Here is a 26,756-nt window from a genome sequence, read left to right on the forward strand (position 1 = left end):
GTTCAATGTGATGACTTGATACACATATACACTGCAAAATGATTACCAGAATACGCTTAGTTAACACCTCCGCCACCTCACACCATTACCATTGTGTGTGTGTGTGTAAAAACATTTGAGGTGCAATCTTTCAGCAACTTTCAATTATACAATACGGCATTGTTATCTGTAGCCACAAGGCTGGGCATTAGATCCCCAGAACGTGTTCATCTTGTAACTGAAAGTTTGCTCTTTGACCCGTAGCTCCCTATTTCCTTCACCCTAGGAAAAGTTTTGAAACCCGGCATGTAAGTCCTTCCCTTTGTTTCTTCTTTTTAAGGGTTGTCTGTGCTTTTCTGGATCCCGTACATTTGCATGTGAATTTTGGGACTCAAGGGGACAGGAGAGGGAGGGGAGCTTTTAAAGCTGCCGACAGTAAGGCCTGTGATATGCGACTCCCAGCCCGGACCCCCAGCCCCCGCCACGTTCTTCATTAACTTTAGTTGTGTATGTGACTAACTGGGCAAGCATTTACTTATTTATGCATTTATTTGCTTATTTACTTAGGTGTGTTGTGAAATAGGGTAAAGGGGCTACTTCTGGTGTTCCTGTTGACTCAGTGTGGAATGGGGACAGAGACCTGGAGGCAGGAGGTCCCAGCAGGGAAGACTCGGGGAGTGAAAGCCTTTCCGAACCTGGGACAGCGCCTGGCCCCTTGGGCTGTTCCACGGGGGACTTGAGAAATCCACGCCCACCCCGCCACCCGTCGGCAGGCCTGTCGGTGGTAACACAGCGCAGAAATGGAGCTGCTCCCTGGACAGGGCGTGGGAGAGAGCCATGTGGCACCTGCGGCAATTCTGCAGAACCGAGTTTGACAACAGGGCCCCTGCGTGACTTTAGAAGGGTTAGCAGTGTAACCCGCGCCTCAGTGGGGGAGGGCGGCTCTCCCCCGCCCGCCGCGGACAGATGGGGTTCACGAGCTCCCCGGGACTCCGTCTGTCACGTCTCCCCGCCGCCCCGTCTTCTCTGGAGCCGACAGCTGGGCTGGCTGCCTGTGCGGAGCGGCAGCCCCTCGGCTGCCTGAAGCCAAGTTCCTCTCAGCGCCGTCTCTCTCTGGGCCGCTCCCGGGGCTGCTGCGACGGCTGATGAGGCCCCGCGTGACTCGTGTCCTCTGCGCTCCAGGGCTGCGCTCTGAGACCCAGGGAGGCCAAGGTCTGGCCAGAGGGTGCAGGTGTGCTGGCTGGTGGGTGTGAGCATTCCAGGTGTCCCGCGTTCGGGAGTGCTGTTTACTCATCCTCCCCTCCGAGTCCTTCAGGGAGACAGCGTTCTGCCTCCGTTCCTGGGACTGGAATTGTCCCCTACTCAGCGCTGCCCAGAGCTGGTTCCCAGATGCCTCCGCGAATAACTTAGTGGGAGAGGGCTTGCTTACTGGTCCTAAAACCTGGAAGAATCCTGGACATTCAGAGCCATGGGTGAAAGGCAGCTTGGTTTAGGAGAGGCCGCAGACTTCAGAATCTTCTTCAGATCTCTCTTCAGATCTCCTGCCTGAGATCCATCTCAATTCTAACTGGCTCTGTGACCTTGGACAAGTCACTTAGCATCTCAGCCCCCATTTTCTCCTTTGGAAAAACTTGATAGGGTTGTTATGGTGATGAAATTAACATACAATAAAATACCAGTGACTTGTAGGCCCTGAAGTGCTGTATTTGCATCTGCTGAAGATGGGGCTCCCAGGAAACCAAGTGTCAAGTCGGAGTCCTTCAGGGAGAAGTCAGGATATTAGCTAGGGTATGCCCTGGGGATCAACAATCTTGGAAGCAAAGAGGCAGAAGCAGCTGCGGTCAGAGGGCGAGTGTTCCGAACTCTCACACAACTCTGGAGCCAAAGTGAACTTTCACAGCCTGTGCTGGAGGTCCCCATGTTTGATGATCCACTTTTAAGGACTTCTAGGACTCAGCGTATAGTGGTCCTCACAGCAATGGTTTCTTTACTACAGTGATAATAAACAAATAAACCTCTTGGGCACAAGCTTCCAAGACCCTTCACCTGGTGGTGTCATATAAGACACACTCATTCTTCCAGCAGCAAATAGTGGCAACATGTGTAACCTGTTCTCGGCCAGGGGTACTCATTAGAGACTCAGGACCAGGGCTTTTGTTGGGCGGGAGTCGTGGGAGGGGGGTGGTGAGGACTGGCCATCCAGGCACCTCTGTCTGCCCTGCACCACAGTTCCCGACTCCCAGGAGGAAGGCAGGAGCTCAGCATGAAGCGTAATGCTTGGACAGTGTAGGTAGATTGAGCCACTCTCATCAGGGAATGGAGGGGACCCTCCACAACCCCAGTTCCCAGATGCCAACCAGGGGTCAGCCTGGCCAGCAGGCCTTCAAAGGAGGACAGCTTTGAGTGTTTATCGGTTGAGATCAGTTCAGTTCATTTCAGTCACTCAGTCGTGTCTGACTCTTTGCGACCCCATGAACCACAGCACGCCAGGCCTCCCTGTCCATCACCAACTCCCGGAGTTCACCCAAACTCACGTCCATTGAGTCAGTGATGCCATCCAGCCATCTCATCCTCTGTCGTCCCCTTCTCCTCCCTCCTCCTGCCCCCAATCCCTCCGAGCATCAGAGTCTTTTCCAATGAGTCAACTCTTCGCATGAGGTGGCCAAAGTACTGGAGTTTCAGCTTTAGCATCATTCCTTCCAAAGAACACCCAGGACTGATCTCCTTTAGAATGGACTGGGTGGATCTCCTTGCAGTCCAAGGGACTCTCAGGAGTCTTCTCCAATCCCACAGTTCAAAAGCATCAATTCTTCAGTGCTCAGCTTTCTTCACAGTCCAACTCTCACATCCATACATGACTACTGGAAAAACCATAGCCTTGACTAGACCGACCTTTGTTGGCAAAGTAATGTCTCTGCTTTTTAATATGCTGTCTTGGTTGGTCATAACTTTCCTTCCAAGGAGTAAGCATCTTTTAATTTCATGGCTGCAATCACCATCTGCAGTGATTTTGGAGCCCCAAAAAATAAAGTCTGACACTGTTACCACTGTTTCCCCATCTATTTCCCATGAAGTGATGGGACCAGATGCATGATCTTAGTTTTCAATTTAGGCTCTAAAGGATAAGTAGAAGTTCACCAAGTGGACTAAGAGAGAGGAAGGAGATTTCAGGAATGGCCAATATGATAGACTTGGGGTGACCCAAAGCCTGTGGATTCTTATGATCCCTGGTATCTTATCCTTTTGAATGATTTCTTCTAGATCAGGAAAATTTCCTGGAGTCATGGAATCTCTGGTTGGAGAGAAGCTTAACAGCTGTCATAGCTGACGTGCATCTACATCAAGCTGTTGGGAAGTCTTGCTTGCATCCCTCTGATGACAGGAAGCTCACTACCTCTCAAGACCATGCATTCATTTGGATGGCTCATCATGCTGGCAGGCTTCCTTCCTTCTACTGAGCTGGAATCTTTTTCCTTGTTTCTTCCAGTTATTGATCCTGATATTTTCCTTTGGATTGATGACAAATTTAGATCTTCATGAATCGTGAGAGTATATGGGTTTTCTGCTATTTCTCTCCAAGTATTCAATAGTTCCTCTATCAATAGTAGCAAAGGAAAGAAGGCAGTGACTGAAACTGGGGAGCCAAACAGAAGTAGTATAATGAAGCAATTGAGAGTGAGACTGTGGAGCCAGTCACGGGTGGAATATCAAAGCCATGCCCCTTATTACACACCCTCAGCAGATGACGTAACCTCTCCGTGCCTCTGTTACTTCATCTGCACAATGGGGACAAGCAGAGTCGTTGGATGGTGGTGAGGATTAAGTGACTTGATACTTGAAGTGCTCAGAACAGTGCTGACAGACAGCACTGTCAAAGTACAAGCTTCGGTTGCTATTAAAAAGCGGCTTGTCACTGCTGCCAGGCCACAGGAATGGTGCCGCATACCTACTGAATAAAATGAAGTGAAAATAGCCAGCACGGCTGGATGAGGATCAAGCTTCTGCCTCTGAATGAAAGCCATCGACTTCACTCATACGCTGCTGCTGCTAAGTCACTTCAGTCACGTCCAACTCTGTGTGACCCCATAGACTGCAGCCCACCAGGCTCCGCCGTCCCTGGGATTCTCCAGGCAAGAACACTGGAGTGGGTTGCCATTTGCTTCTCCAATGCGTGAAAGTGAAGTCACTCAGTCGTGTCCGACCCTCAGCGACCCCATGGACTGCAGCCTCCCAGGCTCCTCCGTCCATGGGATTTTCCAGGCAAGAGTACTGGAGTGGGGTGCCATTGCCTTCTCCATCACTCATACGCCACGTCTACACAATTCTCTCTGCTTTTGTAAACTGTATGTGAGCCATTTGACTGTCCCCAAACTTTCCCATCACTCAATCAATAGACATGAGTTTGAGCAAACTCCAGGAGTGAAGGACAGGGAAGCCAGGTGTGCTGCAGTCTGTGGGGTCGCAAAGAGGCAGATACGACTTAGAAATTGAACAACAACAAAAACTTCCCGTGTATGGGGTCTCCTTTTGCTCTTTAATTAAAAGTGCTGCAGGTCCGCATTTCATGTCATGAATAACGGAAAACCCGTAGTGTGGCCCCTTCTACCTGGAATCCTCCCCACAGCACCCAACTTCAGACTGTTGTCTGTCCCGTTGGGTCATGGGATGTTAATTTTTGTTTGTGGGATTTTTCTGTTTTGTTTTGTTTCCTGCTGTTCTGTGCAGCATGAGGGATCTTAGTTCCCTGACTAGGGATCAAACCTGTGCCCCTGCAGTGGAAACTTGGAGTTTTAACCACTGGACCACTAGGGAAGTCCCATTTGCGTCACATCACAGCACAGGGAACTTCAGTGTGGATGCCACTCATGGCTGCCCGGAAGGTCCAAGGGCTGCTCCCTCCCCAGTGTCTCCTCCCCCAGGCCTTCCATCTGCCCCCTGGGTTCCTGGCTCCTCACTCCTGTGGGACTTCTCCATCTCTCTCTCTCACTTTGTTCTCTTTCCCCTTTCACTCCTCTCTCCTGGGCTGCCCTCAGAAGCTCAGGATTCCTTCCCTTTATTATGAAGAGCTGTGTTTGGCCCTCCAGCCTCTACTTGGACTGGCCTGTTTCTGTAAATGAAAACCATGGGCAGGAACCAGCAGAGAGTCTCACATGTTAGCTTCCTTTCACTATGATCAGATTGTCCATGTGGCTCCCGTCCCACCACCAGACTTCATCAGTAAAGGGATCTAGACCATGATATATTCTTTCCTCGATTTCAATTATCCTACACCCCTGGCCTCTTTAAAGACAGATGGAGTCACTGTCTTTCACTTTTTAAAGTGATTTAAAATCTTGCCTGCTAATCATGGGCTAGTCTTCCTTCCTCCTCTCTGACTCTCCAAATTCTGCCTGCCTGCCCTGTAGGAATGAACTGAGTCTGCCTCCTCCACGAAGATTCCCTGATCATAGGACTTGGAATCCCATGGCAAGGCCCCCACTTAGCCATTACTTATCTGTTACCTGGAATTAGATAATTCAGGTCCCTTGCTTATATGACTTGTCAGTTCAGTTCGGTTTAGTCAGTCAATCGTGTCTGACTCTTTGCAACCCCATGAACTGCAGCATGCCTGGCCTCCCTCTCCATCACCAGCTCTCGGAGTTTACCCATAGTCATGTCCACTGAGTCGGTGACTTGTCACTGCAGTTCAAATGCCCTTTCCCAGAAGTCTTATGAGACCCAAAGTTCCTGGCCTGAGGACAGGAGGAGCAAGGAGTCAGAGAGGCATGGGTTTAATCCTGGCTTCCACATCTGTTGGCTGTGTGGCCTTCTGCTGGTTACTTAGCCTCTCTGAACTCTTTCTCTCATCTATAAAAGTGAGGATGCATGCTTGTATCACATGGTTGCTCTGAATATGATAAAAAACCAGAAAATGAGTGTTGGTGAAGTGTTAGTCATTCAGTTGTGCCCAACTCTTCATCACCCCATGGACTGTAGCCTGCCAAGCTCCTCTGTCCATGGAATTCGCCAGGCAACAATACTGGAGTGGGTTGCCATTCCCTTCTCCAAGGGATCTTCCTGACCCAGGGATCAAACACATGTCTTCTGTATTCCAGACAAGGTTGGTGAGGACGAAGAGAAAAGGAAACCCTTGTGCACTATTGACGGGATTGTAAAATGAAACAACCACAGTGAAAAACAGTATGGTGTTGCCTCAAACAATTAAAAATAAAACTATCGTATGATCCAGGAATTCAATCTCTAGGTACATGCCCAAAGGAATTGAAAACAATCTCAGAAAAATATTTGCACACCCATGTTCATAGTAGCATTACTACAGCAGGTAAAAGGTGTAAGCAACTTGTGTTTAAAGCAGATGAGTGGGTAAACAGAATGTGGTATATCCATGCAATGGAATATTATCCAGCTTTTAAAAGGAAGGAAATTCTGGCACACACTGTAGCATGGATGAACCTTGAGGACATTATGGCAAGTGAAATAAGCAGATCGTAAAAAAACAAATACTGTACGATGGACTCCACTTGCACGAGGTACGTAAAGCAGGTTAAAAAGTCAGACAGTATGACAGTGGCTGCCAGGGCCAGAGGTGAGTAGAGAACGGCGAGTTATTGTTTCATGGTCTAGTGCGTCAGTTTTACAAGGTGAAAAGTTATGGGGATGGATGGTGGTGATGGCTGCAGAACAGTGGGAATGTATTTAATACCAATGAAATGTGCATTTAAATATGGCTAGGATGGTAATTTTTGTTATGCATATTTTACCACAATATAAAGAAGAAGAAAATAAAAGAAGTATGTCAAGTGCCCCACAAAGGGTCTAGTACATAGGACGGGTTTATCAATTTTAGATTCCTTGTTCTTTGGAAGAACCACAGAAGGGAGGAGCAAACAGACAATGGGCTTGGATGATGCTCGAGCGGACTAAACACTGCAGGGCAAGGGTACCCACTGGAGAAGTCAAGGTCGGGGGCAATAAGAACCAGCTGGGTCCAGACGCCACCTGACAGACAAGCAGAGCTCTTGTCTGGGGCCGATGCAGGGAGCTGATATGTGGCAGAAACAGGAGCAGCTGGCCTCCTTCTTTTTGCCCAAACTAACGGAAAGGCAGCTCTCAGGACTCCTCATAGTATGTCCTCTTTCCCAGAGCTGCTCACTTGATTGGACTGCTGCCTGAGGCCCCAGGGCTTGCCCCAACCCAAGGGGGAGGAGAGGTGGAGGAGGGCAGACTTCAAGGAGAGGCACGCACACAGCCCAGGAACTTAGGCATCAAGGAGACTCCGGAAAAGACAGACTGAGGTATGGTGATGGAGGAGGGACTAGCCCTGCCCCTCTGAGCCTTGGATTTCTCATCTGGGCAAAGAGAGCATTGGGCTCTAGGATCCCTAGGAGGAGGGCCTTCCACCAACAAGCTCAGGGAGTTTGGCTGAGTGTGTGTATGTGTGTGTGTGTGTGTCCTTGGAGAGCTCTTTGCACTCAGATGTGGCTAACTCAGATCTCATTGATTCTGAACATACAATTTTTTTGACTTGGACTAGGCTGAAGGCTATGCTTGCATAATTTCACACAGAAGAGGGCTTAATTGCTCACAAGAAATGTTAGTGTGATGATGAAAGAATCATTTCTGTAATGCCAGGCTGCCTCTCCCCCCACGCACAACTTTAAGATCCCACCAGCATTGATGTAACTCCCCTCCCCAAAGACCCCTCTGTCTCCAGTTGTCTCTGACCTTTCCCTGTGGGTCTGGGAGACTTCTCCAACTCTACCATTCAGCTTATTTATCTGAGATTCTCTATGTTCATTCTTTCATTCAGTCTATTGATTATGATTTTAATTTTTATAGTCATATTTTCCATGTCCAAGAATTGCTGCTTTTCATTGCAACTTTTTAATCTGGATATGAGTGTCATCATCTTAACTCTTTCTGAACATGTTAATTCTTATTCTAAATTTGTCTTCTGTTTCCTATCTGGAAGTTACTCTCTCTTGGTGAGGTCAGGGCCGCTCTTTTACAGTGTAGGTTTTCCTTAGATATTCAGTGATTCTTGGTGGTCTCTTCCCATTTGCATGTAAGAATCTCTGTTTCTTGCAAGACTCCCTGTGCCAGGGTCCAGCCCCGGTGGATCCAGGGTGATTCGAAGGGGAGACGGATAGGCGAGGAAAATTTATTTATTTAGAGATATAAGATTAGATTAGCAAGAAATAGAGTTTTTTCTTTACTCTGCATCACCCTCAAAGTACTAAATAAAGTTACATTACTGTAGAACAAAAGTGCAGTGGGTTATAACAAAGAAAGTACTTAACTCAAAGATCTAGTGTTGCTAATACCAGGTCTACTACCTGTTTTTCTATATAACAACTATATCTAAAAATAAAAGATATGAAAATTTGGCAGCAAGTATTGGCTCAACAAATGAAACCTTTAATCAGTCCTATTCTAATGATTTTGACTCCTCAGAAGCCCCTACATTCCTAGGATGTTTTAAGCTTCCTGTGCCTCCTGTGGTCGGGAGGCCTCAAACAATCACATGCGCAGCTGTACGAGTCCTGCAGGCAGGCTAGAAGGCCATCAGAGGGGTTTTTGGATTGAAACACTCGTATTATGCCCAGGAGATTTATTATCTAAAAGCTCTAATTTTTTCCAGAAAAAGGTGGTGGGGGGACAGCCCCCTGTTAATGACAGAAGAGTAGGTGGAAAGCATAACACAGTTAAGCAGGCAGACTCTGGTCTTGGGGGGTGGATGCTCAGGAAATTCCACGGGGAAGCCCTGAAGCCTGATCACATCCTTGCATTTTGTCAGGCTTCCTTCCGCATGACCTTGTCACGGGCGGGATTCCGCATGCTGGCCCCCGGCATCCTCGTGTGTTGGATGATTTTTCTCTGCACTTGTTCCTCTGTCAGCTCAGTCAATTCAGTGCTTTCTGGTTACTCTTTCACAGGAATTCCTCAGAATTTCTGGTTTGCTAACTCTGCTCACCCTCCCTCCTTTCCTTCCTTCATATTTTCAATGTTGGTAGAAGTAGATCTCTGATTTCTCTTCTCTCTCTTCTTCCATTCCTGCTCCTTCTTCTTCTTCCCCAAAATGTATCACTTCAATGATCAGACACTTTGTCAGTGCTCCGTCTGATGTCTCTTTTGATTTGACTCTTTTGTGTCTCTTTTCACAAACCTCGGAGTAATCCAAAATATAATTATCATTTTCCTCTTTTTATCAATGAAGAAACTGAGAGATTAAATGCCTTCCTTGGAGTTGCATAATTTGACATCATATCCTCCGACTCCAGGTTCAGTCTTTTCATCTTCTCTTCCATCTTTCTGAAATCCCAGAGACCTTCAACCTGCTCCCTCTGCTAAGAAAGCACAGTTCAAATCAGTGACCGCTGTGCATTTGAGTCTGAATGAGCAATGTGCAATTGTATGCTCCCAGTGGGAGTTGGCCCAGGAAGACCCTGATGCATTGTGGTAGCAGAGATGGTTAGGATTTGTCCATGAGCTACAAATCACTATTTATTTAAAACTATTTCAGAATTTAGATTAGTCAACAAGTTAGAACAGCTTTCTTCCCCAAATGAAACTTAACTCATGATGATTAGACTACATTGCCTAACTTATTGAATTGTTTATTGATTTTTTTCCAGGTAGTAGTTCTTAATAAAATTCTTAATAAAGTAAATAAAGTAGTGTAGTCATGATGTGGGGTCTAATCAGGAAACCACCTCTCAGAAATGATGGAACATGGGAGCTGTTGTGTTTGCACTGGAACTGAGACTTTCAAGCAAAAGGGAAAATTTCCACTATGTTCTCAGGGTCAGGAGGAGGTTACCAGGTCCGTTGAAGGTTGGGACTTGAAATAGGAGAAAGTCAAGTCCCTAAGACTCTGGGTGGGTGCTGAGTTCAGGTTTGACACTGGCCAGTGAGTGCATTTCTCACAGGGCCCTTTGTATCATCACCCTTGGGGTCCTTGCCCTAAGTCCCTAGGGAAAGTGGGCTGGGAAGCTGAACAAGGGCCCTGGACATGACTGTGCTCAGTAGAAGCAGCCAGTCAAGGATGGTGGAAAGAGGTGCAATTGCCTGTGGGTGCAACAACAGAGGAGCTGGGAGGAGCCAGAGGGGCAGAGCTAGTTCCCTCTCCATCCCCATACCTCTGTCATGCCATGTGCGGTTAACAGGCCCCTGCAGGACCTGGGACCTGGGGCCCAGGAAGGGAACGAGGTGGAGCTCAAATCCAGAAACCTCTGTGATTATCACTCAAGTCACCACTGGTCCCTATGGGATCACATAGCAAGAGTCACATAAGAGAAAATTGTGAAGAAGCAGAAGCGGATTTCAATCATCCCCTGGACTTCTCCCCCTGTCTGCTCTGGGCCTTCTGAAGCTTGGTTTGGATGGCCATCTTCCCTATTACTGCTGAGAAATTCACCATGGCCCAGTATCTCTTGGACTCACCAGACACCTGGGCCACTTGCTCTGGATGAAAGAGCTTGTGGAGTGTCTGTGAATGAGGCCTCAGCATCTGGCCCTTCTGGGACTGGCCTCTCCACCGACAGGTAAATGAAGTCTTCATGGGATAAATCAGGTGCCAGATGCAGATGGAGGTACGTAGGCTAAATGAGGTGTTCCAAGCTGGGTTCTGAAATTTTAATAGTCATAGGCAGCCACAGAAGAGATTATTCCAAGCAAGATGCTACAAGGTAGATGTACACAATGTGTAGGTACCAAACTGGGATGAAACTCCCTGTTAGGGTGGGGACTCCCCCTGAGACCAAAGGTCCCTCCCTGATTGCAACTTGGGCTCTCTCCTCCTCTTTGGTCTGGAGGTTTCCCAAGCACAAACGCAGTCTAATGCAGTCTTTTTCCCTTCCCTCCATCCTACACATGGGTTGGTCTTTCCCGAGGGCACAGTCCGTGTCTTCTCCACCCAACCAGGAGCTTCAGAAGTTTATGTCTTCAAAGAATTTGAGAGCTTCCCAAGGGCAGGGAACCTCCCAGCTTCCCTGGGAGGTTTCCCAGAACAGAGACAGTGTCTCCCAGCTAAAACAAGAGTTTCTTGCATCCAGGGACCACGTTTCTCATTTTGTTTCCTCTCTTACTAGGCAAGACTGAGCCCTGCACACAATGGGCACTCGGAACTTCTTACTGACAACCTAGAACCATGGTGGTGGTCCTGGGGATGGTGGGGGCTTAGTGCTGAACTGGAGATAGCATTCACCCATTAATCACCTGATTCAAGGTCTGCTTCCCCAGGGAACCTTGGTCTTCCCTCTCCAGGGGTTCTTCATAGTGCAAATGTTCTCAGGAAAAAGGGCAGTGCTTGTCAACAGCACCATACACATGGTTTTAATTCAATCTTCTTCAAGCGAAAACTGTTTCAGGACTCACCTTAGCCCTGGGAATTATTGAGCAGTCATTACAGAATTCATTAGTTTGCTAACAACTCTTCAAGAACTTCCCACCTGTGATGTTGTGGCTGATGCTATGACAAGTCACTCCAGAGTCTACCTAATTTGTTCTGGGAGGCTATGTGTGTGTGAACATGCACGTGTATGTATGTATGTGTGTGTGTGGTTTTCAAGGTAATGATGCAGGAAGTGGGAAGCAGGCAAGAATCATTTATTGCATGACAGGCAGCAGGATTCCAGCTCTGCAGGCTGTGTGACCTTGGATAAGTCACTTGACCTATGTGGGCCCCTGTGAGTTTATAGCCTGGAAATGAAACAAAGCATCCTGCTAATCAACTGACCTTTTGAGAACAGAGTCTTCCCCTCTCACTGACTCCATAATAGGAGAAAATGAAATAAAAATGATTGCTTCTCTTTTCTTCCACAGTTTTTTTGAGATGGGGAGAGGGAACCCTATTTCTGTTCCAGATCTCAGTTTTGAATTTCTCCTCAATGAAAAGCCAAGGGAAATATGCTGACAGGGCTGATATGAGTCTCTGATGTGGGTCATCATGGTGGTGCTGGCACTCAACTCTGAATAAGTTTGCCCGTTTCATTTGGGCTGGCTCATACAAGATCAAGGAAGCCAGGCCCAGCTGTTACAAGGCCCAGAGTTGACCACATCCTGAATCTGAAAGACATCAAGTCCCAAGTGCAGGGCGGAAACATGTTTCTACCTGTTTAATCTCATAAGTGACTGACCATATCACGTTAGATATATCTTGCCCACCAAAAGTCATCTTCAATGTTCAACAGCTCATCACGTACCAATCAGCACCTCACAGGAAAGGCCAAACGCTCACTGCTTGAGCTCACTTGGCTGCTCAAGTGGACTTGAGCTCGAATCCCAGCCTGGCTTTGGGTGTTGGGCATTTTGGTTTATTCATGTTTTCTGAGGCTCAGCATATTTATCTTCTATTACATGGTGACTGATGGGGACTGCATGGAAACCCTTCTGAGCTAGAAGTGCCACCACTTTAGAGACTCTAAGAAGCTCTGTCAGCTACAGAGGAGTCTGGGAGCGGTGGCTGAAAGCCAAGCGCACACGCACTCAGCGTTCTCCTGGAAGCCCCCGTCGCAGGTTGTTTCAAGCTGGTATTAAGTGTTCGGTTTTGTACTCTGTTGAGTATAAAGGACTGAACTGCTTCCCTATGGAGTTAAAGAAAACCATCCTCTCTAAATGTGGAGAGACTCTGTTCCCCATCTGCGAATTATTATTTCTTCTAGGGATGTATGGGACTTCCCTGGTGGCTCAAACGGTGAAGAATCTGCCTGTAATGCAGGAGACTGGGGTTCGATCCCAGGGTCAAGAAGATCCCCTGGAGAAGGGAATGGCTACCCACTCCAGTATTCTTGCCTGGAGAATTCCATGGACAGAGGAGCCTGGCAGGCTACAGTCCATGGGATTGCAGAGTCGGACATAACTGAGGGACTAAACACACAGGGATGTGTTTGGTGGTGTTTCTGTGTGTGTGTGTGGAGTGTATGTGTGTGTGTGTGTGTCTGTCTGACTGTTCTTGTCTGAACTTTTGCTCTCAGGAGACAGGAAGTGGAAACTGTGCCGAAGGGACACATGGCCCTGGCCTTGACCCTTCACGGTGCAGGTGATGGAAGGGAGCACCTGGGCGTGGTGCAGCACAGCTTTGGCTGGGTTGCTGGCCCCTCGTGAGGGATGCTATGTGGTCGTGATTTGGGACACTGGACTGTGTACCCTTATGAATGTCTTACCTGGACTAAACACTGATAGGTTTTGTGTTTTTTTGTTTTGTTTTGCTCTGAAACAAATATAGCTTGGCACTATCGAGTGTCTTGGGATGAAATTAATCCTTTGGATAGAGGATGGAGGCGGTCTAGAAACCAGGTCAGAAGCCACTCCAATGAAGGCCTTGGTTTGGGATTGGGTTTACATCACTTAAGAACTGACTTTTTAAGACTTAAGAGGTTTAAGGCATAGCCACTCCTAGTAACAGTCATACATTTCCCTCTGGGTTGCAATTCCCTTTTCTTACTCCTAAGACTTCATTCAAGTCAGCTGGCAGTGGGGTACCGAGAGCCATAGCGTCCGCTCGCTGCTGCTGAAGGGAGATTCAGGTGCACGGAGCACATTGTGATAATCACCGGTCTTCAGGAAGCAGTCTAGCTCCTCAGCATGGAATCACAGGTCCTCCAGGACTTATGATTTTCCTCTCCTACACTAGTGCCTCAGCACCTCCTCCCCATCCCTAACCCCTGCTCTGCACAGAGCAGGTGATCAGGAAATGGGTGTTCTTTTAATGGAACTGAGCAGCTATTTTGATCCAAACCCTGTGGACCCCCGTGGGTCACCTTCTCCCTCCATACCTGCCTGCTCTGCAATGCCACGTCTCTTGACCTTTCCACTGTCAGGACCTTTCCTTTCTGTCTTCCTCTGTATTTCCACTCTTAGACTCAGGTAAAGGGTCCTGCTTGGACCATTGCAGTATTCTCCAAGCAGGCTGACCTATGCTCAGATTCTCCCCCATTTCCTGTCTGCTCCTCAGGTTGCTGCCAGGAGATTCTCGGCAGGTCATTGCTTTGATCTTGTTCTTCTCTGGCTCCAAGTCCTTATTGGCTTCTCATTGAGTGTAGGTAAAATCCAGTCTTCCCAGCCTGCCCTTCCACAGTCTAATGTCAGCCTTCTTCCCCCAGCAGCACTGAGGATACTCTAGCCAAATGTTGTGTGTGCCCCTGTGTCTGGAGTCACTGTTAGTGAGACCCTCCCTCTCCTTCAAGTAGCAGTTTCAACATCAGCTTCTCCCATCCTCTTCCCTGTTCCCCTCGATTCAAAGGCTCCCTCTCTTCTGCACTGCACATGTGTTCCGGTCTCTTGACACGTATCATGCACGACCGTGTAGTGCCGTTTGCACGCCTCCTTACTCAAGCCCAAAAGCAGGGCCTATGACTTAGGCACCTTAATATTCCCAGTGCCCAGAGCACATAGTGGCAGAGAACAGGAGCTCAATCAATGTTTGTTTAATGAATAAATACATAATTCAAATCCAACGCCCTGCTGTCTTCCAGTGAACTCAAATCATCCTAGGCAGAAAGCATATTTACCTTTGCAACCTGTCCTCCACCATTGGTCAAAATTAGAATAAGAGCTTTGAAGATTAAGAGCTGTCATGCTCTATCTGGCACCTTTCAGACTCACGGTTGGGAGTGACTCACAGTTTACCAGCCCTGGGTCTAAGATGTTGGCAATAGCATCAGCTGCAAATAGAATGATGCCTGGGCTTCCAGGCCTGCTGTAACCTGTCCCTGGAGTGCTCCTTCTGACTTCAAGGCCCTGGGCCCTGGGCTGGTATCTCCTTCTCTGATCTGACCTTCCCCCAGGACTATCGGGCTTTTGATTTTGGTGTGTGTTCCTCTCTTGCTTTCATTTATCAGCTCTTATCTGCTAGGAAGCTTTGGGTACAAGCAACAGAAAGCACTTTGGCTAATGTCAACGCAAGGAGTTTATCGTAAAGAGGCAGCTGAGCTCATGGAATTGAAGGGCAAGCTGGAGAGCCAGCCCAGAGGGCCTGGAACCAGAACAACATATGAAGTCACATATGGGTCTCAGAAACAGGAAGAATTGATAAAAGGACAGATCTTAAAAGGCTGCTATTGCTGCTTCTGCTGCTGGTACAAGTAAGTGCTAATGACTTTTAGTCTTTTTGCCACTCTGGTCCAGATTCAAGCTCCAAGGAGAATCCAGCTGGACCTAGAATGTGCTTCCTTTCTGCCGTCCACTGCCCTGCCCCCGGATCCTTTTCTGGTTACCAGCCTACCACTCACAATTCCACCCGTCACTCGTCGCCCTCCAGTCCTGTACAGTTGCTGATGAGGGGTCTCCGAGTCGCCCCCTCCAGACTTCTGCCTGATCCCAGTGACACAGCCCTCTGAGTGGTAATGCAGGCAGCAGCAGGAGAGCTAGACACCAACTGTCCTCCTGCTTTGAAAATGAAGTGTTTACTTGTTTAGCCAAGATGACGGGTCATTGGTGGCCAATAGCATAAAGCAAATTTGGATTCAATGAGTCACTTTAAATTTCATAAACCTTACATTGCCTTTCCCCTGGCGCAAAACATATAGTCTGATTCTGAAAACTCACAAGCGATTTGTTCTTATAAGTGCAAACCTGAGACCAATTTACTAATTAGCGATTTGTTCCTCCTTCCTGGGCTTTAGTGATGCCATCTTTAGGCATAACTGCTAGATTCAAACTGTCAGTCCCCCTTGTTCCAGTACCAGCAGAAGCTTCCTGAGAAGCAGTTCTGAGCAGAAGCCATAAACACAGCGCTCTTCATTTCTACCCATGGTCCTTGTGGGTTCACTTCATGCTCGTTTTCTCCCTAATGAAAGGCAAGGGAAATATCAGCTAGAAATTTCATAATCAGAGTGTTTGCCTAGTTTGCTATTTTTAAACACCATGGGCTGTGCTTGAAATGAAGGATGTGCCTGAGGCTGGTGAGCGTGGCTGGTGGATGAAGAGTGAGTTTCCCGTCTGCAAAGCTGCGCTGGAGAGGACAAGAAACACGCGTAAATAATGGATTAAGAGTGGCTCCAATGAGAGCCGATTTGTCCAGCGGCCTCAAAACGAAAACATGCCGCCGATGACTCATTGGATAATAGTAAATATGACGGGCTCATAAAACCGCTGGTTCCCACGGGGGCTGTTGCACAGCCTTTGTCTGATCTTGAACTTGTTACATTTAGAAACTACCAATTTAAAACTCCCTTCCCCCATTAAAGACGTGGCTCCTGGATGGAGAGAGTTATTGGGGTGATTTGCAAAATCTGGATGGCCCAGGGGGAGGCGGCCTGCCTCCCAACTGAGATGCTGCTCCTCTGCTCTCCAGCCTGTGCCCAGCGGTTGGGTCCAGCACTGCCCTGGGCCCCATGGAGACCTGGATGCTATATGGACTTCATTAAGGGGAAGGCAGAGACCTCGGCCCCAGGGAACCTGAAACTGAAAAAGAGACATGGCCTTGACATAAAGTGAGGGTTCTGAGTCCAACCTGGGAGACGAGTAAAGAGCATAAACATGTCTCCTCTCCACCAAACTAAGCATTTCCAGCCAGAGTACCGCTGATACAACAGGAAGAATACGAGATTCTGTAGGACTATGGCTGTCGGGAAGGGGATTGTTTCCAAGTTTGGGGAAGCTCCGTGGGCAGAGGCTTTGAGTGGGTTCTCTGAAGTCAGAGGCTTCACCGGGACCCAGGAGGGGAGGGGGCAGGCAGAATGAGTTGCAGAAATGTCAACATTACTGTTAGCTGAAAATGAGATGGAGTTTCCCACCGGTGGAGGTGTGCTGGAGGGAACTGATTCTATAGTCACTCATTTCCTTCGGCTGCTGATGCCGTAGGCACGGCTTGGATGTCCACTTGCGGTAACAAAACAGAAGCCCTGAGGATCGGCTTCAGTTTGCGGGTGGGTTGGTTGCCCTAAGAGACAGGTGCTTTATGCAAATTCCTCAAATGTAGGAGTAACAGTGAAAGAGGGAATTAGCCTCAGCTCTGTTGCCAAACCACTCAGGCAAAGGGGCAGAGGTGGGGAGATTAGAGTGGGTTGAGTTCTTCTGTGTTCTGGGGATCAGGCCTGATACTTTGCATAACAGCTCTTGACCAGCAGTAAGGGATTCAGGGACTGTGTGAACTTGGGCAAGTCACTTACCCTCTCTGGCCTTCAGTTTCCTTCACAGTCCAATCACAGCGGAGGTGTAAATTTTCGCTTGTAATTCACTAAGTATTAATGCACGTATCCATTCAAGAAACCATTTCCCATGGCACCTTGATGTGTCAGGTACTGGGGAAACAAAGACAACTGGGACCAGGCCTGCCCTGAGCAACTTGTGGCTCATACGAACGTATGTGATGGGGTGGATGTGATGCCCACCATGGTGGAATCAGTGAGGACTGGGGAGCGCTGGGCCGGAGTGCAGGGCAGGGAGGGGTAAGAGATAGTGGCAGCTTTCTGTGCCTGGGGGCAGCTGGAGAGGAGCAGGAATCTAGGCATATTATTATTCTCATAAGCAAAGATTAGCAGAATGCAGAAGACCCTTGGAGGGCTGAGCTGTGACATAGGCACGAGGCTTAGAGTTATGAACATCGCCGTGGGACGAGCTCCGGGCTTCCTTCTTGGGGCATTTGCCAGAAGGGAGCAAACTCTCCATCACTTGCCAGTGGTCCTTGTACCTGAAGAGAAGAGGACAGGAAATAGGAGCCAGAGGGCCCCGAACCAGGCTCTTGTTCATGACCACTCAGTGGTCTCGTCCTCCACTCTGGCCTTGCAGGACCTGGGAGTTAAATGTGTGACTCAGCAGAATTGCCCCTGATTACAGACCTTAGGACTCAGGGGCTGCCAGTCAATAACCCAAATCAGGAATAGGAAACTTGCAAATGACAAGGATGCATCTGTTTGTGGGATGCAGAGTGTTTGTGCTGGAATTCCTTGGGGGTAGGGAGCAGGGGAGAGCTTTCATTTGGTTCCTGCCCTTAGAACCTTACACCCTGTGGGTAACTCAGAAAGTCCTAATAGTGTTCGCACTGAGCAATCGTCTTAGTTTTGCAGACATCTTAACTGGACAACTTGGTAGTCAATGATGGTGTGGACTCTGGAGGGAGTCAGACCTGTGTAAACATCCCAGCTCTGCACTTGGGCAACTGTGTAAACTGGGGGAAGAGACAAATCTCTTCATGCCTCAGTTTGTTCATCTGTAGAATGGGTCTCACAGGGGAATGAATGAGAAGAGCACGTATGCTCTTAGCAAATAGAAAGTGCTCAACAGATGTGCGGCAGCAGCAGCAGCACCTTGTTATTGTCTCTATCTTCACTTTATCACCACCATTATTCTTGACCCATGAAGGTCAGGATTGGGGGGGTGGATGGCCACCCCTCCCATAGGTCTTCTAAGTGCCTCCTTGGCTCCCAGACTCCTTTTTTCAGGGTCAGAATTCTGAATAAAATATTTTATCATGTAAACTTTCTCTGCCTGTACATGAGTTTTAGACTTTCAAAAGTTTCATCTTAACTGATTTTTTCCAGAGTCCATTGGACTGCAAGGAGATCAAAGCAGTCAATCCTAAAGGAAAGCAACCCTAAATATTCATTGGAAGGACTGATGCTGAAGCTCCAATACTTTGGCCACCCGATGTGAAGAGCCCACTCACTGGGAAAGACCCTGATGCTGGGAAAGATTGAAGGCAAAAGAAGGGGGCAGCAGAGGATGAGATGGTTTAATGGCATTACCAACTCAATGGACATGAATGTGAGCAAACTCTGGGAGACAGTGAAGGACAGGGGAGCCTGGCGTGCTGCAGTCCATGGGGTCACAAAGAGTTGGACATGGCTTAGCAACTGAACAGCAACAGCAGTGCACTGATGTTCAGCAGTAAAAACGTGACAGAAGATCAAACTCAGGACTTTCTGGGTTCATCTGTGGTTGTTTTACTTCCCATCATGTCAAGCGAAGAGGAGAGTCTAGCTGAAAGCTGGATCCTAGATGTTAAGATGTTAATCATTGGTTCCTCGAAGCTTACCCTCACTCTCTCCCAGTGCTGGTTCAAAGACTGCTCGGGGGCAGGCAAACATACCATATGTTATGAGGTTGAGTTTAGAAGCCGAGAAATAAATTGTTACTATTATGGATGAAGCAATTATCATAAATCTATTTTTAATCTCTTCTTCCTTTTAAAATAATCGAGGCTGTCTTTTCATAAGAGGAAGAATCCAGGCTTTGATATAAGGGAAGGTGCAAAAAAAGCTCTCCTTCTCTAGCTGCAAATGCTAATTGAGCAATACTTATTTTCTTAACCTTCATTAACTGCATTAGCCTGCATTAACACCTTTTAAAAACCTCTTTAAGACTGTGTTCGATTCACTTTCTTTAATCTCTTCTTTTCCGGGAGTGTGGAATCACTTTGATCCTCATCTTCATCTTTTCTTTGATGACAATTTTGGGTTTAATTTGTATTTGGGAATTGAAATGCAGATTTGCAGTTACCCACCACCCCCTCCCCCTCACACTCTGCTGGAGTGGTGAGGACCTGGATGAATATGGACACTGTATGTCCCTGGCTAGAGCCCCCTCTCAGGCCCCTGGCTGGGGTAACAGTTTACTCTGGTTGCAAAGGTCCTGAACACTCGAGAAAGTTGCATGAACTGCTCAGTATTGTGCCTGCCTTTGGTAAACCGTCAACCAGTTGCAGAACAGTTGTTTCTTGTCCAACATTTTATAGGGAGCTTCTCTCTCTCTCTCTCTGGACACTGCTCTTCTTTGTCCTTTGTCATAGGGCCTTGATGCAGGAGAGAAAGCTGTGGAAATTCTCAAGAGAAGAAAGACATAAAACTATATCATTTTCTCATGAAATTAAACATAGAATTGCCATAGGACCCAGAAATTACACTCCTGGTAAATACCTCAACATATTGAAAACAGATGTTCAAACAAAAACCTATACGTGAATGCTCACACCAACATTCTTTGCAGCAGCCGAAGGTGGAGACAGCCCAAGTGTCCTGATGAAAGGATAAACAGCAGGTGGTATATCCAGGCAATGGAATATTGCTCAGCCATGAAAATAAGTGAAGTCATGAGCCACTCTACAATGCGGCTAAACCTTGAAAACCTAATTCTAAGCAAAAATAGCCAAGCGCAAATGCCACGTATTCTATGATTCCACTTACATAAAAAGCCCAAGGTCAGCAAATCCATAGAGACAGAGGGCAGGCGAGTGGTTGCCATGCTGGGGTGGGGGACAGGGAAATGGAGAGAGCCTTTCCAGTTGATGGGATGAAAATGTTCTGGAACTAGACAGTGATAAGGACTGTACAACAGTGTGAATGTGCTACAAATCAATAATGATAGATTTTATGCACATTTTACCCCCAAAATAATTTTTTTAAAGATACTGATTACTCCAAAGGGAACTGGGTTTAACCCCAAGATAATATCAACAGCAGGCCTGGGTTAATGCATGCGGGGAGACACTAGGAAGGCTGGAAAGGAAATAGCCTTGGCAATCAGGCAGACCATGGCTGGGCTGTCATCAACCCTGCTACTTCCCAGTTTGTGCCTGGGCAATGTTATAGCTGGCTTTAGGAGCCCAGTCTGTTTCTTAATCTGTAAAATAGGCACAATAATCCTACTCACATGTGGTTAAAGACACTTTATTTAACTTGACACTTGCTCCTTGGAAGAAAAGCTATGATCAACCTAGACAGCATATTAAAAAGCAGAGACATCACTTTGCCAACAAAGGTCTGTCTAGTCAAAGCTATGGTTTTTTCTGCAGTCACGTATGGATGTGAGAGTTGGATTATAAGAGCCGAAGAATGGATGCTTTCAAACTGTGGTGTTGGAGAAGACTCTTGAGAGTCCCTTGGACTGCAAGGAGATCCAACCAGTCCATCCTAAAGGAGATCAGTCCTGAATATTCATTGGAAGGACTGATGCTGAAGCTGAAACTCCAACACTCTGGCCACCTGATGTGAAGAACTGACTCATTGGAAAAGACCCTTATGCTGGGAAAGATTGAGGGCAGGAGGAGAAGGGGATGACAAAGGATGAGATGGTTGGACAGCTTCACCGACACGATGGACATGAGTTTGAGCAAGCTCCAGGAATTGGTAATGGACAGGGAAGCCTGGCGTGTTGCAGTCCATGGAGTCTCAAAGAGTGGGACATGACTGAGTGACTGAACTGTGGTTATTGAGAGGATGAAGAGAGATGACATGGTTAATTTTCTTAACACTTGTGGGTGCTCAATGAGAAAATTGCTCCCCTCCCCTTCTGTATCAACTGTGGCTATCTTTATCACAAGCAACCAATTTTAGTGAATAAGGAACTTCATTGGAAGACTCTGGGGGCATTCCAGAAGTCAAAGGCGAGTTGCTTTGAGGAGGGCAGGAGCCTGGCTGCTCCTGTGCTCTGCAGCCTCCGGTCGGTGAGGCTTCGCTTTGCCTCAAGCATAAACATCCCCTGACCACCACCGTATATCTCCTTTTTTAATCTATCAAGGGAGAGAGTCTTAGGAGACGAGGGTGTCATCCTTGCCCAGGGCAGGGTCTTGGAGTACCTTTATATCCTGGGAGTCCTCTCTTGCTTCCTTCAAGGGCAGTGCCCAAAGAATGGGAGTCCTGAAGCAGTCACCCACTGGTGCCCACTACACCGCTCCGAGTGGCTGGGGTGGGGCAGGGAGTGAGGAGAAGCAGCGCATGCCGAGGAGTGGAGCTGCAGCCCCTGATGCAAGCCTGACCTCCCCCGGCATGGCATCTCTTTCTCTTCCCTCCTCTGATTGGATGATGCAGCTCCCAGCATCTTCATGACTCTTCACACAAGCACACACATGCCCCTTACTGACTGCGGAGCTAAAAGCAAGCCTTGGCTCGCCTGGTTCTCCCTTCACTTTTCACCACAGTATAAGACTGATGGAGCTCCTCGTGCTCAATTCAAGTCGACCTCTTCCTTGCGGCCTTCCTTGATTAGCCCCCACCCCAACGCAGTCTTACCTGCCTCTTCTATTTCTCTTTCCCTGCAAAGACTGCTGACGGACACCCCTAGCGCTGTTCAGCTTCTCATAGCGTGTGTGTGTGTGTGTTATGTGCACGTGTGTGTGTTCTCTACAATCCTGGTATGTGGGGTCCAGGGCCGCATCGTTCATTTGCCGCTTCTGTGGCACCAGCGCGGTTTTTAGTGATGTAAAGGGGTGATTGGGTGTCCAGGATGACTGCAAAGAGATAGAGGAACCTTCTAGTGGGTACAGGTGAGGACTTGCTGATGGAAAAGGACTGTGCTGCCCAGTGAGTCCACATCCATCCTGGGCAAGGCCATAGAAAGAGGGTCAGCCTGCAGAATTGGAGTCTCAGGCCGCTAGAGGTCTATTTGCATGAAGACCAGAGGTTCTCATGGGGAAAATCTCACCCTAAGGGAAAGAGGAGGGCACATGGGTGTGACCCTTCTCAGAGCAGGAGTGGCTGACAAAGTGTACCTCACACTGTCCGCTGCTCAGACTCCCAGGAGGTAAAGCACCCACGCCTCTGAACCTCAGATGCAGAATCCCCACTGTGGGGCGGGAGGTAAAACTTCCATGCATTTGAATCTCCCTGGGCCCCTTACGGACTGTGAGACTGAAAGCAAGCCACTTCACCTCAGTTTTCTACTCAGCAAAATGGGCACAAAAACACCTGTTTTTGAGGGTTGCTGAGATTAAAGGTAATGCATTCTGCGTGCCTCACTTCATGTAAATGACTTTAAGACTTAGGGCTGGAGAATGTGGGTGGGAACTCCTGGAGTTTGGAGGGAAATACAAATAACCTGGAAAGTCCTGTGACTGGCTCCTGCTCCGTCTGCCTGGTGGTCAGCTTTTGTTGGGTAAACACCTCTTGGGAGGCAGGGCCCAGCTGTGAAAGTCCTATTGCTCTGAGGTCAGGGCGGGAGACGCATTTGGGGAAGGCAGGCTCCCCTGTCTGTGGCCTGACTGGTGTGTCCTGGCAGTTGGCCAGGGCTGGTGAGCCCGGACAGGCAGACCTTCTAGGCAAGTGGCCTACCCTTGCTCACTTCCACAAGTTGACTAAGACTAGTGTCCTCTATTGGAGAAGGCAATGGCAACCCACTCCAGTACTCTTGCCTGGAAAATCCCATGGACGGAGGAGCCTGGTGGGCTGCAGTCCATGGGGTCGAGAAGAGTCAGACACGACTGAGCGACTTCACTTTCACTTTTCACTTTCATGCATTGGAGAAGGAAATGGCAACCCACTTCAGTGTTCTTGCCTGGAGAATCCCAGGGATGGCGGAGCCTGGTGGGCTGCTGTCTATGGGGTCGCACAGAGTCAGGCACAACTGAAGCGACTTAGCAGCAGCAGCAGCAGCAGTGTCCCCTATTCTGAACTGAGAAACTGTAAAGACATAGAGCTGCTGAGATGGGTGTAGAGAAGGATGTTTATTTTCACCCCCGATCCCTGCAAGAGGCACAGTTCCAGGGCAGCAAACCCCAGATAAGCCTAGCATATTTTCCTGGAAAGTTAATTTTCCTGGAAGATTCTAATATCAACTCTAATATAAAACTCAAACATGCTGGGAAGCAAAATTCCCATGAATTTTTTAGATGAAAATCTGGAAGTTTTTCACAGTTAGAAGGGAACTTTCAGTTTTACTGCAGCCTGTGAAAGTACCCACTCACTTCCACCTAAGACTTACTTTCATAGATGAGTCTGGGTAACTCTGGATTAGGAGTGTGTGTATGTGTGTTGGGGGGTGGTTACTGGGCTATAACTTATAACTGCAGCTATAGACTTTGGATTTTAATCTCTTTTCTGGATCTCAGAACCACTGTAAGGACAAAGCTGAACTATTGCCATGCCTCTAAGTCAGATTTTATTTTCTTGGGCTCCAAAATCACTGTGGATGGTGACTGCAGCCACAAATTAAAAGACGCTTGTCTTTTGGAAGGAAAGCTATGACAAACCTAGACAGTGTATTAAGAAGCAGAGACATCACTTTGCTGACAAAGGTCCATCTTGTTAAAGCTATGGTTTTTCCAGTAGTCATGTACAGATGTGAGAATTGGACCATACAGAAGGCTGAGCACTGAAGAATTGATGCTTTTGAACTGTGGTGCTGGAAAAGACTCTTGAGAGTCCCTTGGACAGCCAGGAGATCAAGCCAATCAATCCTGAAGGAAATCAATCCTGAATATTCATTGGAAGGACTGATGCTAAAGCAGAAGCTCCAGTACTTTGGTCACCTGATGTAAAGAGCCCACTCACGGGGAAAGACCCTGATGCTGGGAAAGATTGAGGGCAGGAGGAGAAGGGGACGACAGAGGATGAGATGGTTGGACAGCATCACCGACTCAATGGACATGAGTTTGAGCGAACTCTGGGAGAGAGTAAAGGACAGAGAGGCCTGGCATCCTGCAGTCCACGGGGTCACAAAGAGTCGGACACAATTGAGTGACTGAACAACAGGGTGTACATTGTCACCCTGCTTATTTAACTTCTATGCAGAGCACATCATGAGAAACACTGGGCTGGAAGAAGCACAAGCTGGAATCAAGATTGCCGGGAGAAATATCAATAACCTCAGGTATGCAGATGACACCAGCCTTATGGCAGAAAGTGAAGAGGAACTAAAGAGCCTCTTGATGAAGGTGAAAGAGGAGAGTAAAAAAGGTGGCTTAAAGCTCAACATTCAGAAAACTAAGATCATGGCATCTGATCCCATCACTTCATGGGAAATAAATGGGGAAACAATGGAAACAGTGGCTGATTTTATTTTTGGGGGCTCCAAAATCACTGCAGATGGTGATTGCAGCCATGAATTGAAAAGACGCTTACTCCTTGGAAGGAAAGTTATGACCAACCTGGATAGCATATTAAAAAGCAGAGGCATTACTTGTCAACAAAGGTCTATCTAGTCAAGGCTATGGTTTTTCCAGTGGTCATGTATGGATGTGAGAGTTGGACTGTGAAGAAAGCTGAGTGCCGAAGAATTGATGCTTTTGAACCGTGGTGTTGGAGAAGACTCCTGAGAGTCTCTTGGACTGCAAGGAGATCCAACCAGTCCATCCTAAAGGAGATCAGTCCTGAGTGTTCATTGGAAGGACTGAAGTTGAAGCTAAAACTCCAATACTTTGGCCACCTCATGCGTAGAGCTGACTTATTTGAAAAGACTCTGATGCTGGGAAAGATTGAGGGCAGGAGAAGAGGGTAACAGAGAATGAGATGGCTGGATGGCATCACTGACTCAGTGGACATGAGTTTGGGTAAACTCTGGGAGTTGGTGATGGACAGGGAGGCCTGGTGTGCTGCGGTTCATGGGGTCACAAAGAGTCAGACACCAGTGAGCGACTGAACTGAACTGAACAACAACAACAAACTTTCCAATTTCCAGGCAGAAAATCACGAAGGAGGAGACACACCACAGCCTGAGGCCGTGACTCAGGAACCCTCAAGCTGCGGCATCTCAGGGCACATATCATGACAAGATGTGTCAAGAAATCACAGGCTTTCCTGTCACTCAGGGAAAAAGTAGGTGTCATTCCAGCTCATAATCAGCCTGAAAGTTGTCCTTTTCCTTAGATAAAAGCCCAGGCTGCCTGTAATGTCTCTTGCCGTCCCAGTGTAGATGCAGAGAGATCAAAATGAAGACGATTCTTTTAACACCCCTGCTGGCTGATGACTAGCTGGTCTAGGTGTTACCCATTATCTGGTGACTTTGGGTAACTTATTTAAACATTTTAAGGCTTTCAGTTTTCTCATGTTTAAAATAGCACTAATTAAAAATACTTTCCTTAAAGTACCGTTTGGAGAATTTGGTGAGGCAGTGAATACCAAAGGGCTTAGTTTGGAGTCTAGAACATAACAGACACTCGGTGCATATTAATTATTATTATTAAAATTGAGAAAGGGACAAAAACTGTTCAAAGGATTGGGGAATATAGGAAATACATGGAAGCCAAATCTCAGAATTTCCCTCCAGCAATACTTAAAAAAAAAGAATTAAAAATTGCAAACTCCAGTAAGCAAGCAATCACTGACAGCAGCCACATGAGGAAGACATGCGCCTGTCCTGTGAATGTTAATATTGACGGCGAAGAGAAAAGAGGATTCCGAGTGGGGAGGAGAGACGCAGTACAGTGAGGCTCCTCTTTGATCGATAAAAATCTAGACTTTTTTTTCCCCCAAGAAGACCTCTAATCTGGAGAGATGCAAAGTGACCAGGTTCCTCTCCCTGTTCCTAACCTGCCTTGGGAGTAGTGGGAAGGCTTCGTGGGCACGTGAAGCGGGAGATGGTAGTGAGGGAGGTGAGCCCCCTCCAACAGACATGAAGGCTTCAGGGCTGCGTTCCGAATCACAGGGAAGATCTTGGCTCAGGCTGTTCCCCATGGTGATGGAGCACAGCCTCAAAGCAGGTGGGGAACACCTAGGCGAGGCCACTTAGCAGACTTTGGACGGGAAAACAGAACCCAGTTACTCTAACCAAGAGTGCGTCCTGCCTGAGCTCAGCTCCTCCCCACCCCGTACCCTCCACCATCCCTCAGGATGAAGAAAATTGGCCAGAAATGCTTTCCCTAACCCTCAGCCAGGAGACAAAACCGCTGGCCTCAGGTGTGGCAAAAAGCACTGAGAAGGGGCTTCCCTGGTGATCCAGGGGTTTAGATGCTGTGCTCCTAGCCCAGGGGATCCGGGTTTGCTCCCTGGTCAGGAACTAGATTTCTCAAGTGGCAGCTAAGGATTCTGCATGCCACAACTAAGACCCGGGGCTGCTGCTGCTAAGTCACTTCAGTCGTGTCCGACTCTGTGTGACCCCATAGACGGCAGCCCACCAGGCTCCCCCGT

This window comes from Capra hircus, chromosome 10 (genome assembly GCF_001704415.2).
Source record: "Capra hircus breed San Clemente chromosome 10, ASM170441v1, whole genome shotgun sequence".
Lineage (NCBI taxonomy): Eukaryota > Metazoa > Chordata > Mammalia > Artiodactyla > Bovidae > Capra > Capra hircus.